The 23,435-nt window shown below is 44.1% G+C and overlaps 1 protein-coding gene across 2 annotated transcripts in view; it reads right to left on the bottom strand.

Moving 5' to 3' along the window:
- Positions 1 to 13,374, bottom strand: part of NEXMIF (neurite extension and migration factor) — a 58,291-nt gene extending 44,917 nt beyond the window's left edge. Inside the window, exons 1-2 of one of the 2 annotated variants that reach the window (XM_026848726.1) lie at positions 13,312 to 13,374; positions 6,321 to 6,455 (exon numbers count right to left, since the gene is read on the bottom strand). The gene's annotated coding sequence lies outside the window, so the exon portion shown is untranslated. Of the gene's footprint in view, positions 1 to 6,320; positions 6,456 to 10,485; positions 10,560 to 13,311 lie in introns of those variants that run through there. The other variant, XM_026848727.1, reaches the window with a different exon arrangement.
- Between the last annotated feature and the right edge of the window lie 10,061 nt (positions 13,375 to 23,435).

Genomic DNA, 23,435 nt, shown 5'->3' with positions numbered 1-23,435 from the left:
GGGGGGGGGGGGGGAAGAAAAAGATAAGGCAAGACAGAAAAGAAACACATTGAGTTAACTCTCCTCCTCCTGCCTTTTGCCTCTCAAATATGCCTTGTTGATTTTTATATGTATTATGACCATGTAGCATTAGAAATCCAGGGTCACCTGAGGACTTTGAGACAGTCACTGTGCCATGCACGGCGACTACTTGGAATTTGACATCAAGACAGAGTTCAGAGCCCTGTGCTTAAAAATGGCTGGCTGCAATTGTTGGGGCTGAAAAGGAATTTTTTACTTCTTGTTTTGCAGGTGGAGATCCAACATGCAGAGCTGAACTGCTCCAATCCTGTCCCACAACAAGTAGTAGTGACTCAAACTAGCTTAATCATTATCATTCTTTTGGAAAGAGCAACTTAGTAATGCTCCTCATGTGAACATTTTAAAAATTGCATCTTTTCTATTCTTTTGTATTCTATACTCTACCCTCACTTAGTCTGTTTCTTCTTTTAACTCCAAGGAGGAATGATTTCCCTTGGCTGCAATTAACTGCAAAGAGCGTCCTGCAGCAGCAAGGACCCACAATCTTCTTCACTTTATCTTCACCTAATCTTATAATCAGTTCATCAAGGGGAGCAGGGTCCCATCCTACATCTCACCATGTACTGGCATGATCCCATGCCACATCCATAAACCTGGGGTTGTGGGTGATGAGGCACCTACAGTTCCCTGGTAAACAGCTTAACCCACCCCTCTGCAAGGGGCTGGCAGGGACTCAGTGTCACTGGGACACCAAAGGATGCTGTTGCCCCCAGACCCCGGCAGTGTGCCCCAGCACCAGTGTGTCCCTCAGGCCTCCAGCCCAGGCCCTGGGTGAGGTGCAGGGGCTCCAGCACTGCCCCAGCACAGGGGGCTGGAGCAGGAAAAAGGATTGTTGCCGTGAGGCTTAGAGAGGGAGAAATGAGCTGAGCTAAATGCTCCCACAAACAGGGCTGTGAGAGCGTGGCAGGCACCAGCCTCTGAGATCACCAAGAAAACAGACAAGTCTCAACTCTGTGGCTGCTTTGCACTTGATGAAAATGTCTGCTCCCTCACACACACACAAAAAAATAAAAAATAAATAAATAAATACAGCTCTCCCTGCAGCCAGCGATGCATACTAGATGACTGCCTTCTCAACATGAGAGCAAAAGGGCAAATGAATCACATTACACTCCATGAATAAAAACAGTCTTAATGCAACAGCAACTTAATGATTTCATTTTCAATGCACTAGACTGTTTGGCCTCATTTGCAGAGGTGCTGAGCACCCCTGAGTCCCACTTCAGCTAATGGGGACAGCAGGCACTTTGCACTTTGGGACTCTCCCCCGAGCCCCGTACACACCTAGGAAATTCTCCTACCTGGCGGGGAGGTTTTCCCTGAGCTCTGTGAAATTAAAAGGTGATAGCAGGGATGAGCTTGGGCCAAAGACTCGGATCTCAACCCGCTGCACCTGGCTCCATCCTCAGGCAGGTGGGATTAGGGTTTGCAGCTCCATTTGAACAGGGTTTTATTCCCTGCGCAGTGAAGAGGAACCAAGCCCTGCCCGTGGCAACTTGCAGTAGAGGGCAAGCCCTCTGCTTGTGGGAATGTTTGCCATCAGCACTGGGAGGCAACAAAGGCGTTTGCCTGGCCAAATTCTGCACATCCCCTATGCACAAGCTGAAGATGGCAGTACGAGCCCCCTGAAATGGATAAAAAGGCCCTTCCAAACCACCCCCTCCTTAGTAAGGTGCTGACAGAGGAGTTATAGAAAAGCATGTAATGGAGGGATGGCAGAACAAAACAAAATCCCACTGTCACTGCATTATCGGAAAGAGGCTTCTGCAGCAGACCAAAGCCAGCCAAGTAGCAACACCAGCACACATGCATATTGTGAATAAACTCTGCTCGGACCCTGTCAGGGTGTCAAACATGCCACCTCTCCTTCCCGAGCTTTTTAGGCTCCCTATGGCATTTAAAACAACTCCTGTTCCCGCTCTGTTTGATAAACCTTGCTGTTTTCTTTTAAACATCCTGCACTGGCAGTGTTGCTCAAAGAAAGCCCTGGTGTCCACATCCCTGTCACAGCCAACACGATGGCAGTGAGATGGTGTGAGCTTCACCCCAGCCTTGGTACCATGCTTCTTGGGAGGAATTAAAAAAAAAAAACAACAAAAAAGAAAGAAAAAAAGACCTTCACTATTTTCCTGTGTCTGTTTGGAAAATACATCCCAGGACAACCTCTCCAAAACAACATCAGTCCTCTGGCAAACAAAAGGAAGTCAAACGCAAACTATTTATTGCCAAAACCTCTTCCTTCGTTGTAAAGTACTGTTTAATTTTATCCCTTAGGCATCTATTATCTCATAGCCCATATTATTTTTCCAGCTATTACTGCTTAATTTTCCCCATCCAAAAAGTACGTACAGACACAAGCCAATTTCCGTCTTGGCATAATTGTTTATGAGAAACAAACAGCTGTTTCACTGGGGTCCTAACAAATAGATAGTGAATCGATGCTTCTCATCTCTTCATTAGCTTCCCACAAGAAACTGGCTGCCGTCACGTGTCCTCTGCCACCGAGCATCGTCCCCCTCCCAGCCACAGCCACTAATGAGCGAGGACCCTCGCTGATGAGGGGGGACCTTGCAGAGGAGGGAGGAGAAGCTGGGGGGGATCCACCGGAGCCCCTCATTTACAAACTCACGCTGTGGTGGAAATAAGGGCTTACACTGAACATAAACATTTTTTTTTTTCTTTAAATAAAAGCTGCTGAATTTTAATCAGAGCTTAAAATAAAAAGTAAAAACCATGGCTAATGGAATATGCTTATCAAAATGCTTGGACTGCTATTCTTTTCCATTCCTGGTAGAATTTGGTTTTGTTGGGTTTTTTTTACCAGCAGAGCTTCTATGAGGTCTGAAAGTTTTTTGTAAAATGCTACTGCTGGCCACATAAGTAAGCACAGGACCTTCTCAAGATACAAAGTCCATAACCCTCATTCTAGAGACCATGGCAATGTGATTGCCTGTGCAGCAGCACAGGAGGGAGCAGCGCACACCCAACAGAGGTGGGGGTTTGCAGAACAGACACAAGGAAACAACCTCTGCTTCCCAGACTATAGCATGGAGCAGATAAAGAATGGCCAACAAGCTTAGGAACTCATTAAAAAAATTATTGAAGCAATTAAGGAATATGCAAAATTGCAGAATATTGTAAAGGAATACAAGAAACTAGCCAGAGTTACTAGCAAAAGCTGGGAAAGACAAGGTGTGTCTGTGAGTGAGATGGACAGAAAGCTGAGTGCCAATTCTCGTCTGCATTCCTGCAAGTATTTTCCATATAGAAGCATGTAATTCAGCCTACTTCCAGTTTGGGTTAAACATCTGCTGAACCACCGCTGACATTATCTTCCCTTAACATGCAGCTATTTACAGTAGTGTTGGGGTACTCAGTGCTTGAGGAGTTTACTTTTCATGTTGTGAAGTGCCCACACACCCAAGGGTTCCCCAAAGAGTAAGCAGAAGAGGATTTCTGATAACAGAGGGAAAAAGGAAAACGTTTCTCAGGAAGCATGCAAGAAACTAAATGGTCTCAGCACCTGGGTACAGGGCAGAGCATCTCCCACCATCAACCTTGTCTCAGCAGCCAGTCTCAGGTGGGAGGCCTCTGGGGACAGAGCCTATGTCAGACACAGGGACAGCAGCAGGCCTTTTCAGCCCAAATCTTCAAGCCAGCCTGCCACGTACAATGCAAGAGGCCTTTCTTCTGCTCCTCCTTCATTTTAATACTTTATTCATGCTTCCAACAAAAGGCATCGCTCACATTTTCCTTTGTCACCTGTCCTGGTTTTAGATGCTCAATTAAAAAAATAAAAGCTCCAAAAGCAGTTGCGAGCATCAGTGCTTTGCAACGCTCTTGTCTTGTCCAGTGGGTGTTACCGCAGCAAATAGAAATTGCAAGCAGAGGACGAATGGCAATGAGTCAGGAAGGCAGAAAGGCGTGAAAACAAAATGAATGGAAAGGCAATAAACCCGCAATATTTCACCATTGGTACTGAGTTCCTGGATAACCCCCATCTATCAGCATTATCAGTGCCTGGGAGCTCACCAGAGCTGTACTTAGAGTACATTAGTGACACTGGCAGAGAAGAGGCTGTGGCCACGTGGGTGCATCACCGTGCCACGGGCTGAGGCCACCATGAGCTGTGGCAAGGGCAATGGCCATACACTGTCCGCAGCACCTCCGGATCCTCCTCCAGAACAAAGAGAAAAACACTCAAGCTTTTACTGGCATCACACATGAAGCAGAGGACAAAACTGATGGGGCAATCCCTGGTAGCAAGATGCCATGGTACAGGGAAAGGATCAACCCAGGAAGGGGATCAATGATGGATGCATGTGCTGAAATGCTGTCCTGCTTGGGGATCCTGTCTGTGAAGGTGGAAAAAGGCTCACACACCTCGGGTCTGACTCCAGCAGCAAACCAGGTGTACTGCTTAAGGAGTAGAAACCTGAGAAATATGTTTTAAAAGTAAAGTTGTTCCCTGTAAAAAACTGGAGAACAATTCAAGGAATCAAATTAGAAAAAGGAGACCCGTTTTCCAGACGCCCTCAGAAAATACCAGCGCCCTTGTCATTCCCCATTTCTCATGAAGTCATAAAGCACAGCAGCTCCTCTTTGGGGCAATGCTGGAAAACCCCCCTATTTCTGTATCTCCAAAGAGATTATAAAACATTACTAGGAAACAGAGGATAGGTACTACCTCAATCCTTTATTTTCCAGAGCAGCAAGTACAAAATACTCAGCCAGTCCACTTTTAGAAACAACCCCTTAATTTTTACTTCTGTGCAGAACAATCTAGACAGCTGCCTGCATCTCCTGCCCATCACTGCCTGTCCCTTGCACCACCCCTGCCATGGCAGCAGGAGACCCAGCTACGCTTCCAAAGCAAAAAAGCAGTCACATACGGGATTTGTCTGCAAGTCAGGCTCATGGCGTCACACAGAAAACTGGCACCCCCCGAAAAAACAGGGCTTTTTGTCTCCCTCGATGACCTACATCTTGGACACAGGTTGGGGTCTCCTGCCCAGGCTGTAAATAAAAATCACCACTCTCTCCCCAAAAAGAAGCTAATTCCCCATTAGCATTGCAGAAAACTCAGGCAGCCAGCAAGAAGAAAGCTTTTTAAAGAGATATAAAAACAGGATTTTTGTATTGAAACACATGCCACAGATGGTGTAGCAGACGAGGATTAATTCATGAATCATATTTCTTAAATGATACAATCTCTCTTTTCACTTCCATACTTTCCCTTTTTGACTCAGAAGCAGGGATTTAAGATGCCCTTCCCAGATATGAATTTTGCATGAACAAACATTGCAGGGGTAAAAAAAAAAAAAAAAAAGCAGCAATAAACCAGAAAACCCAGATGTTTAAAGCTAAGTTCTCAAATGTAAGCGGATGCATATCCTGTCCATCTACAAAAGAACATGTGTGAAAATGCAATATATGCAGGTACCAATCTGGGACTAGAGTGGGAAAACGCATTCCCTAACATTTGGAGATTACTAATGCTTCAGCCAGGGTTCTGAATTTCACAAAAGCTGATTTTCTATCTCCTCCTAGCTTATTCTCCACCCTCGCAGCAAAAGAAAAGCCTTAAGGCAAACATTTCCACCGAGAGGCCCTCCTCGCTCTGCCATTCAGCTTTGTCCCTCCTCCAGCCCCCATCAACGTTTTCCTTCAGAAAACGCTGATGCAGACACCGCCAGGTTGCTCTCCAGGAAAGGCTCACAGAGCCCACAAAACCAAGGGGATTGCAGAAAGCAATAGCAAGCCAAAATATCTTGCACCACGCAAACAGATCTACCGTAGCTTGCCATCATAGCTGAGTAATGTTTTAAGTGGAAAAAAAACAGAAGGAAATGACAAAAGAGCTCTCCAATAGATTAGGGAAGCTGAACTCCCAGCTCTTTCTCAACTGGAAAGCTCTTTCAGACCAGCCAAACCCATGCACAGTCTATGACCACGTGCCTCTGCAGAACCACCACTTTCACCCAGGTAGGAGCGCAGATCAAACCAGGCGAGAAGAAATAGCACCAACATTCAAAACTCCCAGCACAGTGCCCTTCTCGGCACCTTCTCACCTGCAAAAGATGCTGCTATACCCTTCTTTCATCACCAAATCAGCATGTCAGTCATTTTTTTCAGTTTGCACATAAAGCAGCTGTGTATATGCTTAACAGCTTCTTTATGCAGCCTTGCACTTAAACACAAAGCTTCAGGTTAAAAGAAGGGTGAAAAAAAGTACTTACCCTTAAATTATTTCAACCTTTCCCTGCTTTGTGTATGACGTGGGCTTCTCTTTTGGTTACTATTTCCAGATTTGGTCTTTGGGTAGGTGAATGGAAGAGGAGAATGAAAGGAGTTGTATTTGATGACGATGGAGACTGTAAAATAAAGAGAAGCACTTTAGTGCAAAACAGTCCTCTCTATACATACATATCAGATTAAATTAAATTAAATTAGTGACACCTACATAAATGCTTCCTACTGTTTTTATGCACACATACAAATATCACAACTGTCAAGGAGAATGCAGCTGTCAGTGATACAGCAGGGGGGAAAAAAAGAGCAATTTCTAAAATGGAAGAAAAAAAAAAAATCTAAACAACCAGCATTTGAACAGCAGCGAAGGGACTTCCATTGGTTTGCAGGAGGGCAGGCAGGCAGGCCACAAGGTAGCTGCCCAAACCGGGCTGCCTACAAAACTGAAATGGATCAAGACCACACGGGAGCACCTGGAAAGGGCTTGAGCAGCAAAACCGCAGCAACAAAACCTTACAAACACTCTTTCACTTCCCAGAATACTACATCAGCTCAACTGCTTTTGAGAAAGCAAAAAAGGAGCCAAGTTTCAAGAAACACAATTCACCCATACCCTGTAACGATGAAAGGACTCCCAGCACAGGAAGAAATTAATAATTTGGTCACCATAACAGTAAGTACCCCACTAAAAACCAGATTAATCTCCCACCATCTGCTTTAACAGCAGAATTTCTGCTAAGTGGTTTTTCCCTACACAGACCCACATATATCCATGTAAACACACAAACAAACCATTTGGCTTCCCGCAGTCACAGGGTACGCAGCTGCTCAGAGAAGGGCTCGGTGCCTTTGACACAATGCCAAGGTTGAATTCCTGCCATCCCATTTACTCCTACACCTTTCTCCCCACTGACTCCATGCCCTGCTCCCGTGCACTCTCTAAGGCTGCCGACTCATCAGGTGAAGTGCCCTGGGCTAGCTCCCCTCCACTTGCCTCCCCAGATCACTGTCCATGTAACATGGCAAGTTGAGATCCTTAAAATAAAATTTCATTGTAAGTAACTGAAAAAAAGAATGAAGATGAGAGGAACGGAATTCCAAGCTATTATTTACTCTCATATTTTACTCTTACACAACTCTCCCATCTTCTGTGTGCAACTGCCATCTCCAGCACCACAAGCCCCAACGCAAACACTGAAAGCACCCCCAAAAATGAGTATTTACAATTACTTCGAAAATACCACGCCTGCTAGTGGAAAAAACCCAATAAAATCCCTGAGTCAAGGAGACTGTCCTTATTTGGTTGGAAAAGCAGAAAGGTCACCAAAGTAGTATATAAAAATACATGCTAACATTGAAGAGATATAAACACAACACTAATTAACACTTTTTATAACCAGCTCAGTATTTAACACTTGCCCAGTGGCCTTTGATAAATCCTAGGTGCTTTAACAAAGGAAGCAAGCTTTTCATTGCTATTTAGCAGAATGGAGAAAGTAAAGCACAAGTGAATAAAACTGCTCAAGACATCAAGGACCAAGTCAGAAACAAAAAGCCAGGTCATCTCATCCAGCTCCTCCACCACTGAACGCTAGGCTGCTGTATTTAAATAGAAATACTATTGTTAGCCATAAGCAATGCAGACTCATTAACATTTATTTTAGTGTTATAAAATATATTTTTAAATACTTGAAGAAATAATCTGGAGGAAGTGCTAAAGCTCTGAGCATATTTTCAATATGTCCCAGCTTTTCCAGAGAGATTTCAGACCTCCTGGAAAGACACAGACCATCTAAGAGGCTGCAGCACGGGGAGCATGAGGATACCTCCAACCAACCCAGACAAGCAGCACATGCAAATCCTTTGCCCTTGCTTCTCCTCCCAGATTGTTCAGTAAGAGGTAAATCTAAAAATGCCATTGATTTGAATTACTCATGGACAGCAGAAACCTGAAACTATCATTTCCCACATGTTTTTAATGTGTGTGGGTGTTTATGTGAATAACACTTGGAAACAGAGGAACCTGATGCCTGTAGAGACACCTGCTCGAGGAGCACACACAGTTCCTGCTGGAACAACTTCCACAGAGCCCAAGGTCAGTGTTTAAGTCCCGGCCAGACTGCACCTTATTCCAAAAGCGAACAGAGACAAACCATGTTTGTAACTTCTAATCAGCCCAGCAGAGCAAGAGCAGGACTGGGGAGAGGAAACGCTGCCTCTCCCCATCCTCGTGAAGAGCGGGCAGTACAGGCAGCAGCCCTCACTGATCCCATAAGCTGTCAGGAGAGGGCTTTGGGGGTTGGTTGAGAGGAGCAGCAGTTGGTGGTGGTTTTTCCAGTGGTAGCCATAAGTACATCCAGAGAAAACCACCGTGTGGGAGGATGCCAAGCCATAGAGGCAGAAGATAGATTCAATGCAGAGAACAGAAACCAGAGGCACACACTGACATATGGAGCACAGTGCCCTATTTTTACCAACTCCAAATGTATCAACAACATAGAGGATGCATTTTATTTTATATATACATTTTATAAGACAACTCCAGTTTTCCATAGGACCCAACTAGCCTTGGACTACCTGGGACAAAACAAAATGGGAGGACGCAAGGAGGGAGAAGAAATAGTTTTCTTCTTCATTTTCAGAAAAGTTATTTCACAGTTAGCATTTTACAGGCTCCCCATAATTTCAGAGTGGTCTTTAATCAATGTTTCAGTGGGGGAAAGGAAGAACCACGACAATTTCTGCAGTTTCAGAGTGAATTCAATATATGCCCACCACTGTTTGCCATCCTGACCTTGGAGACGGTGCCCTCCCCAGGACCAACCTGCCACCCCACTGCTCCTCCCCAGGTACGGGCGGCTGGCTGTGGCATGCCACAATGGAGCTGGAGAAGCCAATATTTAAAGACACACATCTTTTCCCCAGTGTGGAGACAGGGGGACGTGCTCTGGAGCTCAGCCACGGTGGTCCCTGGCACTGTGCAGATGGCAGTGGTTTGGTTACCCGGTGCTAAACGCAATCTGCAGAAGCTACAGCATACACCAAGTTCAAAGTCAAAATGAACATTTGTTCTACAACAAAACACATTGCAAATGATCCTTAACAAATTTTAACTGTTGGTACAGTCAGATAAGAGCACAGTAGCATATATCATACCCTGTTGTTACTGCAAGCTCAGTGCTGCTAAACCTGAGTGGCAATGCAGAGAGATCTATATTTTGTATTTCAGTATAAATTATAGAGCAGAATAATAGACCTGAAGGGGCAGCTCTGCTCTTCCCTAAATTGCTTCCTTCACGTTTTTAAGCCCATTAAATTTCTTCCCATTTAGTTGCTTTATTTTGGTTCCTTGCTGCATAAAATTGTACTGCATTCACCAAGTGGCGAAGCCAAATAAATAATCGCAAAACTTCCCTGCAAAAACTCTGAGCTGTTATGTAAAGCAGAGAGGGTATCAGCAGATAGAGACAACTCGGAGGCAACCTGAGGTTTGGTATTCTGTGTCAGCTTGACACACAGGGGAAATAACCCTTTAATCCAGTGCAGTGTATTTCATTTACTGTAGTGTTATCCAGTTCGAAGATGTTATGAAAGGAATCCCTGGAGAGACTTAAGACTTCAAAACCAGCCTGAGTTTGAACTTAATTCCACCGTTGCAAAAGGCTGTAGCTGTGGAAGATGACCTTTTCCGTACCTTGCATGCCAGGAGCCATTCTGCCTCATAATGTCATGCCAAATTAGAATATTCTCTTTTTGTTTTACTCAGGATTTTGTTTTGTCTTTTCTTTTTAATTAAAAGCATCTGTCACTATTAATGAAAATGGGGGTGGGGGGTGGAGGGGTGGTGTGTAAAAAAAAAAATTAATAACACATTAAAAATGGTGGCATCAAGAGGTGGAGAGAGCAAAGAAGCTAGGTAATTAACAGATGGACTTTCACCTCTGTGTGAGCTTGTCACCAATGTCCAGGTCAGGACCAAACAAGCATTGGCACCATCTCCTTGCTGCTCATGGCCCATCTGAAACAAAGGGATGCTCTTGCCCCATCACCACCCTGGCCTCCTCCCAGATACATCCCCCAAAACCCACCGGTGGCAGAAGCTTGGATGGTCTATTTCCTCTTCTTGGATAGGAAAGAAGAGGGGAAAAATACCTTTAAAGTGCAGATCTCAAAGTTGCTCAGGTCTTGCCAAGGTTATACTGAATAAAAGTTCAGATACATTTTAAAAAAAAGACCATAAATCCCTGTTAGTGAAACAGAAGCTGGTGGAACTCCCTGTGATGGCAGGGATGAAGGCGTGTGGTCTGATCTTCAAACAACTGCAGGAGCTTCACTGACCAAGGGGTATTTTTAAGCAATGCTGCAGGAAGCTTATTAAAAAAGTTATGGAAATCCCAGTTAAAGCTGATTGCTAATGTTAATCATGTTCATGGACTTTACTGTTTCGAAGTGAACCATAAAAGGCCAGTTTTTACTCGCTGTATCTTACAATTCGGATTGTGAATGTAATTAAATGGAAATTTCTATTTTCAAAAAATACAATTCCCTCACAAAATACTAAATTAATTACAAAATGTCTCCATAATGTGAAATTATTTAGCCTGTTAGAGCACTACAAACAGCTTTATTGTATCATTAATAGTTAGAAATGTTCAGTCAGCACAGTTGAAAAAAACGTAAACTAAATATGTCAAGGATACATTGCTTTCTACTCTCACTATTTTTTTAATGTCTTATTTCATGGTAGATAAGTGAAAAATCTTTTTACATGACTTAGTGAGAGGCTCATTTACTCATGCAAATTTAAAACCAAGTGTCATAATACAATGAAATTATAAAAACATATCAAAAAGAAGTTAGCGAGTCACTAAATTTAGCTCCTAATGGAGTTCAACCTGTCTTATACAGTTGTATGTTAATGGGAAGAGCTACAGTGCTCTGTAAACATCAGAGCGCATCTTAGAAACCATCACACGTGCACAGAGTTTCTGAAGGAAGCCCTTCAAGTTTACAGCCTTCCACACCTTGATCTAAGGGAAACTCAAATTTTGAACCCTGCCAAGGTTATGAGTACGTCTAGCATAAAATAAATTAAAATGCATTGCAATGATCTCTGTGCAAGCGCTGGGTTCTGCAGAGCCGCTCTGCAAATGCTGGTACCAGTGCAGACCTAGGATGATTCGCAGGCTAGATACTTAACATGCGTAGGGATTTTCTAAATCTGTACAACATATTACGGCTGACATGGTGAGGCGCTGACTTTGTGGGCTGGAAGATACTTAGCAACTTAAGGGCTTGGCTCTGAATCTGGGTAGATCCGAGTAACAAAGAAAAACTGGTGCATCTGAAATAACAGCAGCAAACCACACACTGAGGCAGTAGCAAGATCCTGCGTTACAACTCACTTTTTTTTTTACTTGCTGATAGTCCGAGGATAGCACTAACATGAGGTCTTTATTCTTGGAAACAATCTTTTATTCCAGGAGTAAGCCAAGATGAAAGGGTTAGAAAAGAAGGAAAAGGGAGATCCAAGGGTAAGATATGACCAGTCCATCTGGTAGACCTTCAATATTCATCAAAACCAAAGCACCAATTAGGCACAGTGGGGAAAAGATGCCTCTGCAGAGAAATTGGCTTAAGATATAGGGAGGCAATCTCCTAAAGATAGTAATGTCCATACCCCTGCCCATCACCTGTGGGACCCAAGTTCACCGATGAGGCAGCTGCAGCAGAAACCACAAGCGGGAGGGAGCAATACTTCCTTGTGCAACCCTCTGACAGCTGCCACCCGCTTGACCGCAGCTAAAGCATGAAAGCGGGGTCCAAAGCCCCATGAAAGGAAGAAACAAAGATTCCCTGTGCTTCCTGACCAAGCAGAAAATTGTGAAAATAAGACCCTGTAATGCGAAGAGGTAAGGAAACTAATGGAAAAACATCAAATTGCATTAAGGGCTGTGTTAAAGGTTTACAACATAGTCTTCAGATAACTCCACTGATATTCCTGAACCCTTATTGATCCACAGGTCAAAACAGAAACAAAAGATATCAATTTTAGAAAATACCACTTGTGATACACAAAACCTACCCTGTCCCTCTGCACAGGTAAATACAGAGACCTTTCCACATGAGAAAAAAAATCTGCTGCAGAGCTAAACTGTAACTACAGAATCACTAACCTGTCCCTGTCTTGTGAAACACAAAGGCTCATACAAGGAATTAGGGAGATGTCCTACATAAAAGCTTTAATCAATTTGTGAAATTTTGCACCCTTCTTGGAGGCGTGCGACATGGCACTTTTTGCTCCCTTAGATTGCCACAGTTCTCAATTTTATTTTTATCCTGAGTTAGATATGAATCAGGATTTGCAAAAGACAAAACAACACACTGTAATCATCCAGCATGCCAATTAAACTAAAAGATACCCTGGAAATTAAAATTAAATGCCATATCTATGAAAAGAAACAGACAGCTTCCTCAGAAACAACAAAAAAGCCCATATTACAGGAACATGACTGTGGCAGTCCAAAACCATAGCCGAAGCAGTTATATAACTTACTATCATCCTTCACATCTGCATACTGTAGATCTTCATCAAATTGTGTATGTTTTTGCACATTTATCATCAAGATTTATTGAAGTTGATTCCATAAATTTCATTTAGTTGTTCACTGCTGCTATTTGTTTCCAAGGCAACAAATGCACTTTGCCCAAGCTGCACAGTAAATCATGATTGTTCGGAATTTGGGGGTCCCTGCCCCTCGTGCTGCAGAACGGCTGCACCTCTCAATGCAAACAACAGCACCGGCTCGGTAGCAGCAATAATTAGTAACAGATTTGATAGGCATTTACAGAAAAAAAAAAAAAGAAAAAATAAAATCCATGCTATGGAAGAAAAATGCAAAACTAAGCAGGCAGACAGTGGGCTGCCGGCAGGGAGATAGGATTCATGCAAAGCCCCCTCTCCTATCTCATTTACACCTTGGATGACTGAAGGTTGAGAAATCCATTCGCAGGTTCAGGAGGAGTCGGAAGGCTCTTTCTGCAAAAAATAATGATAAGAAAGTCATCTTCTCATTGTAGTCCTTGCAAAAGGGACAACTACAATACTAAGGGAAACAGAAAAGCCAAGGCTTTACAAACATTGCACACACGCCTGAATCTCCCCATCGGCAGCATCCGATGGCTCTGCCTCTGTGAGCACGGGCAGCAAGAGCCTGAGGCACAGAAAAGGTACAGGCAGCTTGGGAAAAGTTCAGCTCGGGATAGGGAAAACTCTCTGTCTAAACTGTGATAGCGTAGCATTGTTATTTCAGTTTTCAGGAGCTGAACTGCAGGAGGTGGACAACTCCAAGCACTAACTCAGGGCAAGCATTATTGCCCAATTTCATGCTATTTGAAAAGCAGCATCAAAACTGTCCCATCCACGCCACAAGGTCAGTGTTGAAAATGCCCCGGAGCCACCCAGGAGCACCCCTTTCCTCTGCACTGCAGCCCTGCACCACCAGTCATAGTAATGACCCACCACCTGTGACGTGGGATCACTAAAACACCCTTTAAATAAAGGGTAGTAAAAGAGGAGACCACAACTGCAAGAAAACAAAAATCAAACGCAAGAGACTGAGCTAAAACACGCTCTGCGCTCCCGGAGACTCCTCCGGGGAAAAGCCTCGTGCAAAAAGCCATTACTTCAGCATTTCTAAAAACAAAACCAATCTCGTACGTGATGCTGATACTTTAATGAGACACGACGTTTTTTGAAAGACAATGCAGTTATTTTTGTTTATCTGTCATAAGCAAATATCCATGACTGCAAAACTGCCATATAAGAGGCAGCTGACAAACTCAACACACTGATGCTGGCCAGTATAGACCAAACTGGAAACTTTACAGTGTGAATCAGGGAAACCCACATTCAGCTTCCAAACCCAGTCACAGGAGTGCCGTGTAACTGCAGCGACTGCAGAGAAGCCAGCCCCAATTATCCAGTGCACAGGAAGCTGCAATCCCTTCCCCTTTCCCCCTTTTTTTTAAAAAAAAAAATTGCTCTCAAACCCTCTTTGTTGGATAGCACATTCCCTTGGATTCACAAATTATTCCCGGAGTGATTAACAAAGACAGCATCTCTGATGACGAAAGCCACTAGTTTTACTGCTTTCAGCCTCAGGAATGTTAAAAGATTGTTTGCTTTCTAAGTGCAAGTCCACGTTTAAGAAGAATAAAGAATTTGCTATAGCAAGCTGGATCAATGATGCAGCAAGCCAAGCATGCGACCTCCAGCAGGGTGGCTGGGTCCAGCACTCCTGGAAACAATAAAATAACCTTACACTGCTCCTGTTCAACTGCACAATGCAGGAAATGGGGAAAACATTTACTCCTGACCCTTGATGCAACGAGCTGCCTCCTTCAGCTGAACTGATTGTTCTTATTAACACTGTTATTATCAGACATATTCATCCCCTTCTCCCCTTTATTGCAATGACTGGCATCAGAGATGCAAACCTGGCGTTCATCTGTCTACCTGGCTTTTCCATCTATCCTGGTACAACGGAAGCAGGATAGATGGAAATTAAACAGCATCACCTCTAGCTCAGCAGCAGGGAAGAAGAGTCCTCTCACTATCACGTTACAAAGGTGGGGCACAGTGGCAACATGCCAGGCAGCATACGTCCCAGACAGCGCCCAGGCGTAATCACCATCACGGGCAGGGATGCTACGCCTTAACAATGGTCACTAAACACAACCTCATTTCTCTGACTGCAGCAAATGAAATCCACCCTGAAAACACCATCATCTCTTCTAACAAGAGACAAAGGTACCGTTGCACTGCTCGTCAGGCACAAAAGTGACAAACTACATTAACTATCCCCATTAGAGGAGCACTCCAGTGCTTCAGCCTCACCCCTTTACTCCTGACTGCAGTCGCTGCTGTTTACCTTTTACATGAGTGTGAAAAATAACACATTCCATTCTCCTTTCACATTCCATTTCTCGTTTTACACTACAAAAAATGAAAAGTAACACAGGTCGCTGTCCACAAATCATCCTCTTCTTTCAGGAATGGCGTTGGAAATGTATGGTCCTGCAGTCAGGTGATGGCTGGAGAACATCCCCGTGTTACTGAAAACAACTCATATAAGAATATTCTCCAGCCAGCAGCACAAAAGCAGGGAGAGGGTATAAATAGCCTTTAAGGAGGGTGTATAAATAGCTATAGGTAACATTTGTATGCTATAAAAATCGCCTTATTTTTGGCCCAGCTTTGCAAGCACAAGTTTCCTTTCCAGTGTTTTGCTTGTGCTTTGGGGAAAGGCTTCTGCTTCCCTTCCAGCCAGTACATTGGGGAGAGGGCAGGGACTCCTCCAAATCCCCTATTACACCCTCAGAAGAATGGCAAGCAAGTGAATTTCCCTTGCCAGTTGTTTACAAGAGATCCTATCAAGGCTGACGAGACCAAAAATTGGGTATGTTGGGCTAGATCCTTCCAGGAGTTACAGACGTGAGGTGGCTAGAGGCTGGAGAAGGGTTGCAATTGAATATGTCTTCCTTAGACATAAAAACTAAGCAACTACGTGCATGCACATGGGTGTACACAGATTTCACGTTCGCTCTCTCTCCAAAATAAATACTATCTGCCCTCTGAAGTAAGAATCGCGAGCTGCCAGCCTCTGAGCTGGGTGAAAACACATCGAGGAGAGCAGCCGGTGCATGTGCATGTGACACAGGCATCTGCATATCACGCCACCCCTCTGCCTCCCTCCCTCCCGCTCGCCGGGTCCATTCTTACCAACCAGCAGAGGATAAAAATGCTCTTAAAAAGACCTAATTTTCCTCCCCAGCTATTTGTTGGTGATGCAGCCCACGGGTTCATGCAGCCAAAGGAGCGCTCCCTGCTCAGAAAGGGAATGTCACAGTGACAGTCTTGGCTCGGCAAGGCTGTCCCCTCTCTGCCGCAGTATCTGCATCCCCAAAGATGCTCCAGCCCAGCTCTATCACTCTCTACATTCCCCCTCTAGGTTCTCCCCCAGATGCAGCAGTGTCCTGGCACATCCATCCAGCCATGATCTTGCCTCATATCCCTCTCAAAATCTCAAACGAGGGCACGGCAAAGCCAGGGAGGGAGCGACCCCCTCCTGCGCCGCCTCCCCCAGCGCGCTGGGAAGCGGGGCTGCAGAACAAGGCTCGGCGATGAGCGCTGGCAAAGCTCGCTTACCACCCGGTGAGCAGCTCCCCGTGGCGTGCAGGTGGCTCCTTTGATTTCTGATTATTTGTCAGCCTTGCTTCTGGCTGGCATCGTGCCCAGGCCAAACTTTGCAGCAAGCAGGTCAACCCCACGGAACAGCCTCTCCAAATGGTCTCTTGGAGCTCATGCACCCACAGGAAGGGAACATAAACCCCGCGCCTGCAGGCATGGCTGCAGCCCGGATTGCCCTGCGGTGGTCCCAACTGCCTTTCCAATAAGGGGTCCTCACCAGCATTTATCAAATGATCTCCTAGCAAAAACCTCACACAGCAAGGAACTGTGTTCCAGCTTTCAACTGGAGCTATTAGAAAAATTCCTGTAGAAAAACACTAATTCATCAAGGCCAGAATGTGGCGTGGGAATATGCCAGTTTTAGCAGAAATCTCATCAGGAATGTCTTGTAAACCTGAGATGCCCAGAGCAGCTCACTGCATCACCTCCCAGCCAGGGAGACCTGGGTCCAAGTCCCTGCTGTGTCCAGCTCCAACCAAGCATTATCTCCCACACCCCTCCAGGGACAAAGCACATGGAGCAAAACCAGTGGAGTAAAACCATCCAGGGGGGCTCAACACCAAAAAAAAAAAAGGCACAAGTGTACGGACAAGCCACTACAGAGCAGCAAACTGCCCTGTCAAATCCACAGCTCCACAGGCTGGTAACAGCAGCTACCTCAGTCCCACACTCTTAACGGAGAAAGCTGGAGAGCACAAGACTGTGCTGGGGAGTCTAAGCATCCTTCAGGTTACCGTACAAGCAGCTGGTTAGTTTAGACCTTTTTACTTTGCACAAAACCTGCTTTAATTCCCCCAACATTTCAGGCACATGTGTTTCTGAATCTGGGTTTGGCCCTTCTGTTGAAGCTCCCTACATGCAAGAGTGTCTATACACAGCAGAGACTATTCATATTTGTGGGAGAATGAGGAAGCTAATTCAGGGCTTTGGCAAGATGAAAGGAAAAACCTTAATTAAAATAAGTTTTAAAACCCATCAAGATTTTTTTTTTATCTTATTCAGATTAGCAGCCATCCTAAGATTACACTCTGAATCTAAATGTACTGCTTCTCTTCAGACATTGTGGGCTTTGCACACAAAGCCCTTAAGACATAAAAACTCTTGCCAACCTAATAAAATAAAAATGGGGGGAAAGTACACTGACAGTCACTAAAATTACATAGACTTCATCAAAGAATACAAGTAATGCCCTTATTTTGTAAAAAACTTCCTCCCCCCTAACCCAGCTCAGAGCAAGCACTCCTGGACGCACACCACTATTAACGTATGGTCTAAGCAGCTCTTCCTCTTGCACGAGAAAGCTGCCAGCAAAAGGCCTGGTCCATGCACGGGTTTGCACAATAAGGACATTACCCTGCAAATTCTCTGGAGCTGGCAGACACCAAGAAGAGCAACTTGACCTAGCAACTGACCACCCCATGCTGGGCTCCAAGCACAAGTCCTCATCCTCAGCTTAGGGAACCTTGTCCCTGGGCAAAAGCAGAGGCAGGACAAGGGTACATTTCCATCCAGGATGGTTTTTAAAGAAGCTCTCTCCCTGTTTGCAACACTCATATTCATCCCAACAGAGATGGAGTAATAAGTGATCAACAGTGCATGATAAAATGCAATTTATCATCACAGTTCCCCAACCCATGACTTTGCATTCACTGTTGTGTAAGTAAACCTCAGGCATCCGCCAGCACCTCCTGCAGAGAGTTTTTTTGAGCAACATTTGAAGAATTACAGCAATGGTCTCACACAAACACATTTTTACAATGAAGAGCAAGCACAGAGAGTGAGAGTCTTCTTACCATAATTCCAACTAAAGAAATTACATTATACACAGGGAAAATCCTTCCTGCTTGGTGGTTCCTCCAGTAACACCTATCCTTACCATCTAGTCAACTAACTGCCCCCCAGCCCTAGAGTACAGAATAGGATTTGGACTGTTCGCAGCAAACACAGCCCTTCCAACCCTGCCTTCAGGGCTGTGTGGCTGATGTAGCCTGGCTTGCTGCAACATACAGCAAGGCAGGAAGGAGGAAATGCAGCGTTTGCGAGCAAACTGTGCTGTTTGACAGATTTTTGTTCTCCATCCCCACCCGATAGCAGTCCAAGTGAGTGCATTATCCATACTGCATACCAGGTACCATTAGTTTGATATTGAGTTTGCTTTAAGAAAAAGAAGAACCAAATCAATTTCTTGGGAGGATAAACTTGCAGCTAAAGGGAAAAACTACAATTACACTTTTCAGCCATGAAAAGTAAATCAGATGGTGCTGAAATCCCAGCAGAAAACACAGATTAATTAAAGTCTGCACTTTCTAAATCTGTTATTCAACTAAACACAGCTGTTAAAAAAATGATGCCTTTGCTGTAATTTTCATGTACATTCATACCACTGAAATACAGCTAAAAACATTATTAAGTGCGTTCAGTTAGCTGCTGAAGTTGTGCAAGAAAAGAAAGCACATATATATGTTTAATTATGACAAAGATTGTTTTATTTAAAAGAATAAATTTTATTTGGGAGCTCAAATGCTGTCTCTGAGGAAGGGATCAAATTTATTCAGTGGGGCGAGAGCAGAAAGGGAACCTTGTGGTGGAGCAAACCAGCATCGCCCCAGCAGGGTGGGAGCTTGGGCGCTCCCTCCTCCTGCATCACCGGTCCATGCCCATGGCACGCGCCATCCATCAGCCAGATCCCGGCCCTCCTTCTGGTGCAAAACCACTTGTACTTCCAAGTGCTGTTGGCCATCTGTCCGTCACAGACAGCGCTTCCCAATTTCACTGATTTCATTAACCCTAATATATTTTAAGATCTTACAAAAAAACAACCACAAAACAGTTTCTTTACGGAGTCTCATCTAAAACCCATCAAGGCGAAGGGAGGCTTGTGCTGAACCCTGCTAGCTTTGGATCGAGCTCTGCTTCCACACAGAGCCAATTTATTCATCAGGAGACGGCACAGTTACCGACGCAGAGCTTGGTGTCGGGAAGATGGTACAGGATACACAACCCAGTCCCCCCACGCGCCCCGATCCCCTCCCCCCTGACGCTCTGCGGGGGGCTCTGTGCAGGGTGTGTAACGCTGGCAGAGCACAGCTACCACTGACACACTGTCAGGTGGGGAAAACACGACATGCCTGAAACAAAAGCTTTCCTTCTCTTTTTTCCCCCCTTCTCTCCAAGTCTACATCAACGATCAAAGTGGAGAGCTCCTTGCTCTGTCACAGAGGGAAGCGAAATTGCCGTGATTTGAATGCAACCTAAAAGGCACTCTGCAATTCAACTCAATCAGTATAAACTTACTTCCCAGCCCTGACGCAGCTGTTCCTCCCCTATAGAAGAGAAAATAATACTTGAACCGTGCCTCCTCTGCAAGGGGGAGAAGGCATGGGAGAGCCCTCACTGCCTCTCAATCCTTTTGAAATCACTTCAGCTTAAAATATAATTAGCATGATCTAATACAGTAATATATTAATATTGGCAATAGCTCCTTGCCTTAATATCAGCCTGTAAAGCCTCTCATAATCTAGACTCATGATCTCTGCAGTCCATGGAAAGACGAGGACGATGCCACCAATGCATGCTCACAGGCATTCACACCTGGGAGGACTCAGGCCTGGGACCTTAGAGAGGGGAAAAGCTGCCCGGCAAACACCAGCACTGGACTGCCTATGCTGAATCAGCGTATCCCTACAGGATGCAACCACAGGTGTGTGATGGTCACCCAGTGACAACACATAACAACATCTGGAACTGCAATTACAACTTGAACTGTAATGAGTGCTTATTTGCATTTAACCTGCAATAAAAAAATCACTGTATTTTCATTCCACTCTTTCTTGGTTTTGAGGAAAACAAAATTGGGTGGGAAAAAATATCTTTAAATCCGGGATGACTCTAAAAATGTTCTCAGGTCCAAGAAGACCCCTGAGTTTCTACAGAGCAATGGTCAGTCAGCTATGTATAACAAGAAATGTGTTGAATAAACTGGTCTAAGTAACTACTCCAAAGCTTCACAGAAAAAGGCATTTCTCAGTAGCTTTTATTGTCACTGGCTTTTGCATAAAACACCCCACTGCATCTACTTACTATTACTCCTCTACCTAATCTACCCAACCATATCAAGCATGCACCTTTTGCAAGTTCCTGAAACATGATCAACTGGAAGAAAAAAACAATTAAAACCGAGGAAGTATCAGTAAAGAAGAGGAGCTATATTTTTTTCGGGGGATGAGCAAGATGCACTGGTAGCAAAGTACTTCCTATAATCTTCCATTACAGGGTGAAGGTTTTAATAAAAAGAAATAAAAAGAGCTCACATTTTGATCTTTTCCCAGAGCTAGACATGGTTTAATTAGCTTGATCTCATTATGTAAACTAGAGAGGAAAAAAGAACACCATTAAAGCAATATCCCACTGGCAAATGAGACAACCTTGACATCAACTAAGATATTTTCTTGGAAAAGTCTCCCTTGCCTGTGATGCAGATTCCACACCTCTTCCTCATCACAAGGTCTTCATCATCCCACCTCTTCCAGCTGCCCTGATCAATTCAAAAGCATTTCTTGATTTCTACTCCCCTCCAAGCAGCCTGAAAAATGCCGGTAGTAAAAAAATCGAGCTAGACATTGACTTGGTTCTATTTAGCCTGAGATCATTCAGCGTGTTCTTTAGAAAAGATCAACTGGAACTAAACATTGCCATAATATACTCCATCTGTTAAAGTACATACTTTTGTAATAACACATTTAGAATTCAATAAGAAAAGCGAGAATTACAAACAAGGTGTCCATAATGAGCCTCAATATAATTATTAAACCAGATAAAGTAGGCCCGGTTTTCAATACAAGAAAGTTATTTGTACCTTAATGATAATGAAATGTAAAAAGCATCTGTAATTTCCGCTGAAATGTATTGCAGAAAGTCAACTTAGTGCATGTCACTTTGTTAAGACTATTCTTATTATTGTGTTTGCAATGACAGCAAAATGCTTCTTAGTTCCAACTCCTGGGATATATAAAAATATGATTAGAGCACTATAACAATACAACAATGGATTAATTTGCCCAACCATTACATTTGGATCTGAAAGACTTTTATAATTTATTTTACCAACTGAAAGGTGGTTATTTTGGGATCCTGGCTCATAGTTCAGTGCAGCATTTTGAAATATGTTTTATATTCCAGTACTGGCAATACTGCAAAGTTACAGTGATTCTTGCCTGTTTGCCTTTCACCCTGAGCTTTTGTGCTAGCCCTCTGCCATGCCTTACTCTGTGATTTAGCTTGGGTTGCTCCGGAGCCGGAGCTGGGCCGCCTACTCAAAAGGGCATCACACATCCCTGCAAAACAACAAGGCAGTGGTGATTTATCTGGTAAAACCGTTACCCAAGTAAAAGAAACTGACATTCTTAGGGGATGCTTAACAATATTACCTACACCAGGAAAGGAGAACATAAAGAACTAATCAGTGTCAAACAGTACAGCTAACAAACGTAGACCAAAAGGTGTTGAGAAATCTGGCCTGAAGGGCAGACAATATAAAGGAAAATAATTAATAACTCATCTGCTGAATGTCAGCAGGAGCCATCCTCTACAACTGCAAGATTAACATGGAATAATCACAGATTATTAGCAAATTCATGTGCTCACCCTCAAGTTAAATCAATGCTGTTTAGAAGGGAGTGGAAGTTGCCAGTTTGGCCTAAAACGGGGACCAGAACCAAGTTTTGTCAAGAAAACAAAAGCCCTTAGGACCTCAGTTATGATGCTATTCAAAAAGAAGTGAGTACACAGAGGCAGGAACTGCCCAACAATCAGAAATAGAGACTAAACCAGAAATGCACACCACGTGTGATATCACAGACAGGGCAATCCAAGATGCTGTGATTCTCCTCTTGCCATCAGGACCACCACAGTTTGCTTTGACTGGACCCAAATTTCACTTGTTAAGGCAAAATCCCTTCCCAATCCTTTGCATTCTTCTGATGACTCCCTCTGTTAAACTTACTCCTCTGCTGTTTTCTTCCAGGTGACCTGGCTGCTGTGCTGCTGGCCCTGGAGACCACCCCGATCTGAGCATCTCTCCCAGGGTAACTTCCCCATGCAACACATACATACATCGCCTCACATCTACCCTGCCACACATATATACAAACATGTCCTTGGCCAAATTCAGAAGAGCTGGCAGGACGCAGTTTAAGGCTGAGCTAAAGGAAAATCATTCTAGCAGAGTTTCAGGAGGCAAGCTGTGTATTTCTGGACCACCACCAAACCCGGTCTCCTGTTAGCAGCCTGGTCATTAGAAGCACAGTTCTGACCCCTGGGGTCTTGTACCTGAAGACCCAATGGCAGAAGAGTCTTCTCCAAGTGGTTTAAATCGATGACAAAGGATACTCAACATTATGGAGGAGACCATCTTTTGCAGGAACTACTTGATAGTTTAATAACATTATGGGAAAATAAATGTAAGTGCTATGTTTCCATGAGTCAAGACTATATTCTCAGTTTTATGCTCTTGTATTTGTTTTACATGCTTTGTACTACACTGTAAACTTAAGACTGGCAGCTTTGCCACCAGAAAAATAAAGCCTTTAGTCTTGCTTTGAATGGTGACATCAGCCTTTGCTGTCCTTTCCCCAGACCCTTGAACCATACTGTTTCTTCTCATCTACCCTGAATGCACTACAAGCACCCCCAAGATGATGGCACTGTCTGGGTTAACAAGAAGAAAAATTAATGCAATGTCCCTTTTAATTGCAGTGGCAGGGCAGAGAAAAGAAAGTGCAAAGGGATGCTTTACTTGCTCATGCTCTCTGCTTTTAGCCAACACAGACTGTCGGGGTATGACCCACTGACA

Source organism: Athene cunicularia, assembly GCF_003259725.1.
Source record: "Athene cunicularia isolate RWA chromosome 4 unlocalized genomic scaffold, athCun1 chr4_part3, whole genome shotgun sequence".
Lineage (NCBI taxonomy): Eukaryota > Metazoa > Chordata > Aves > Strigiformes > Strigidae > Athene > Athene cunicularia.
The sequence above is the reverse complement of the archived record's forward strand: the minus strand, read 5'-3'. Positions and strand labels throughout refer to the sequence as shown.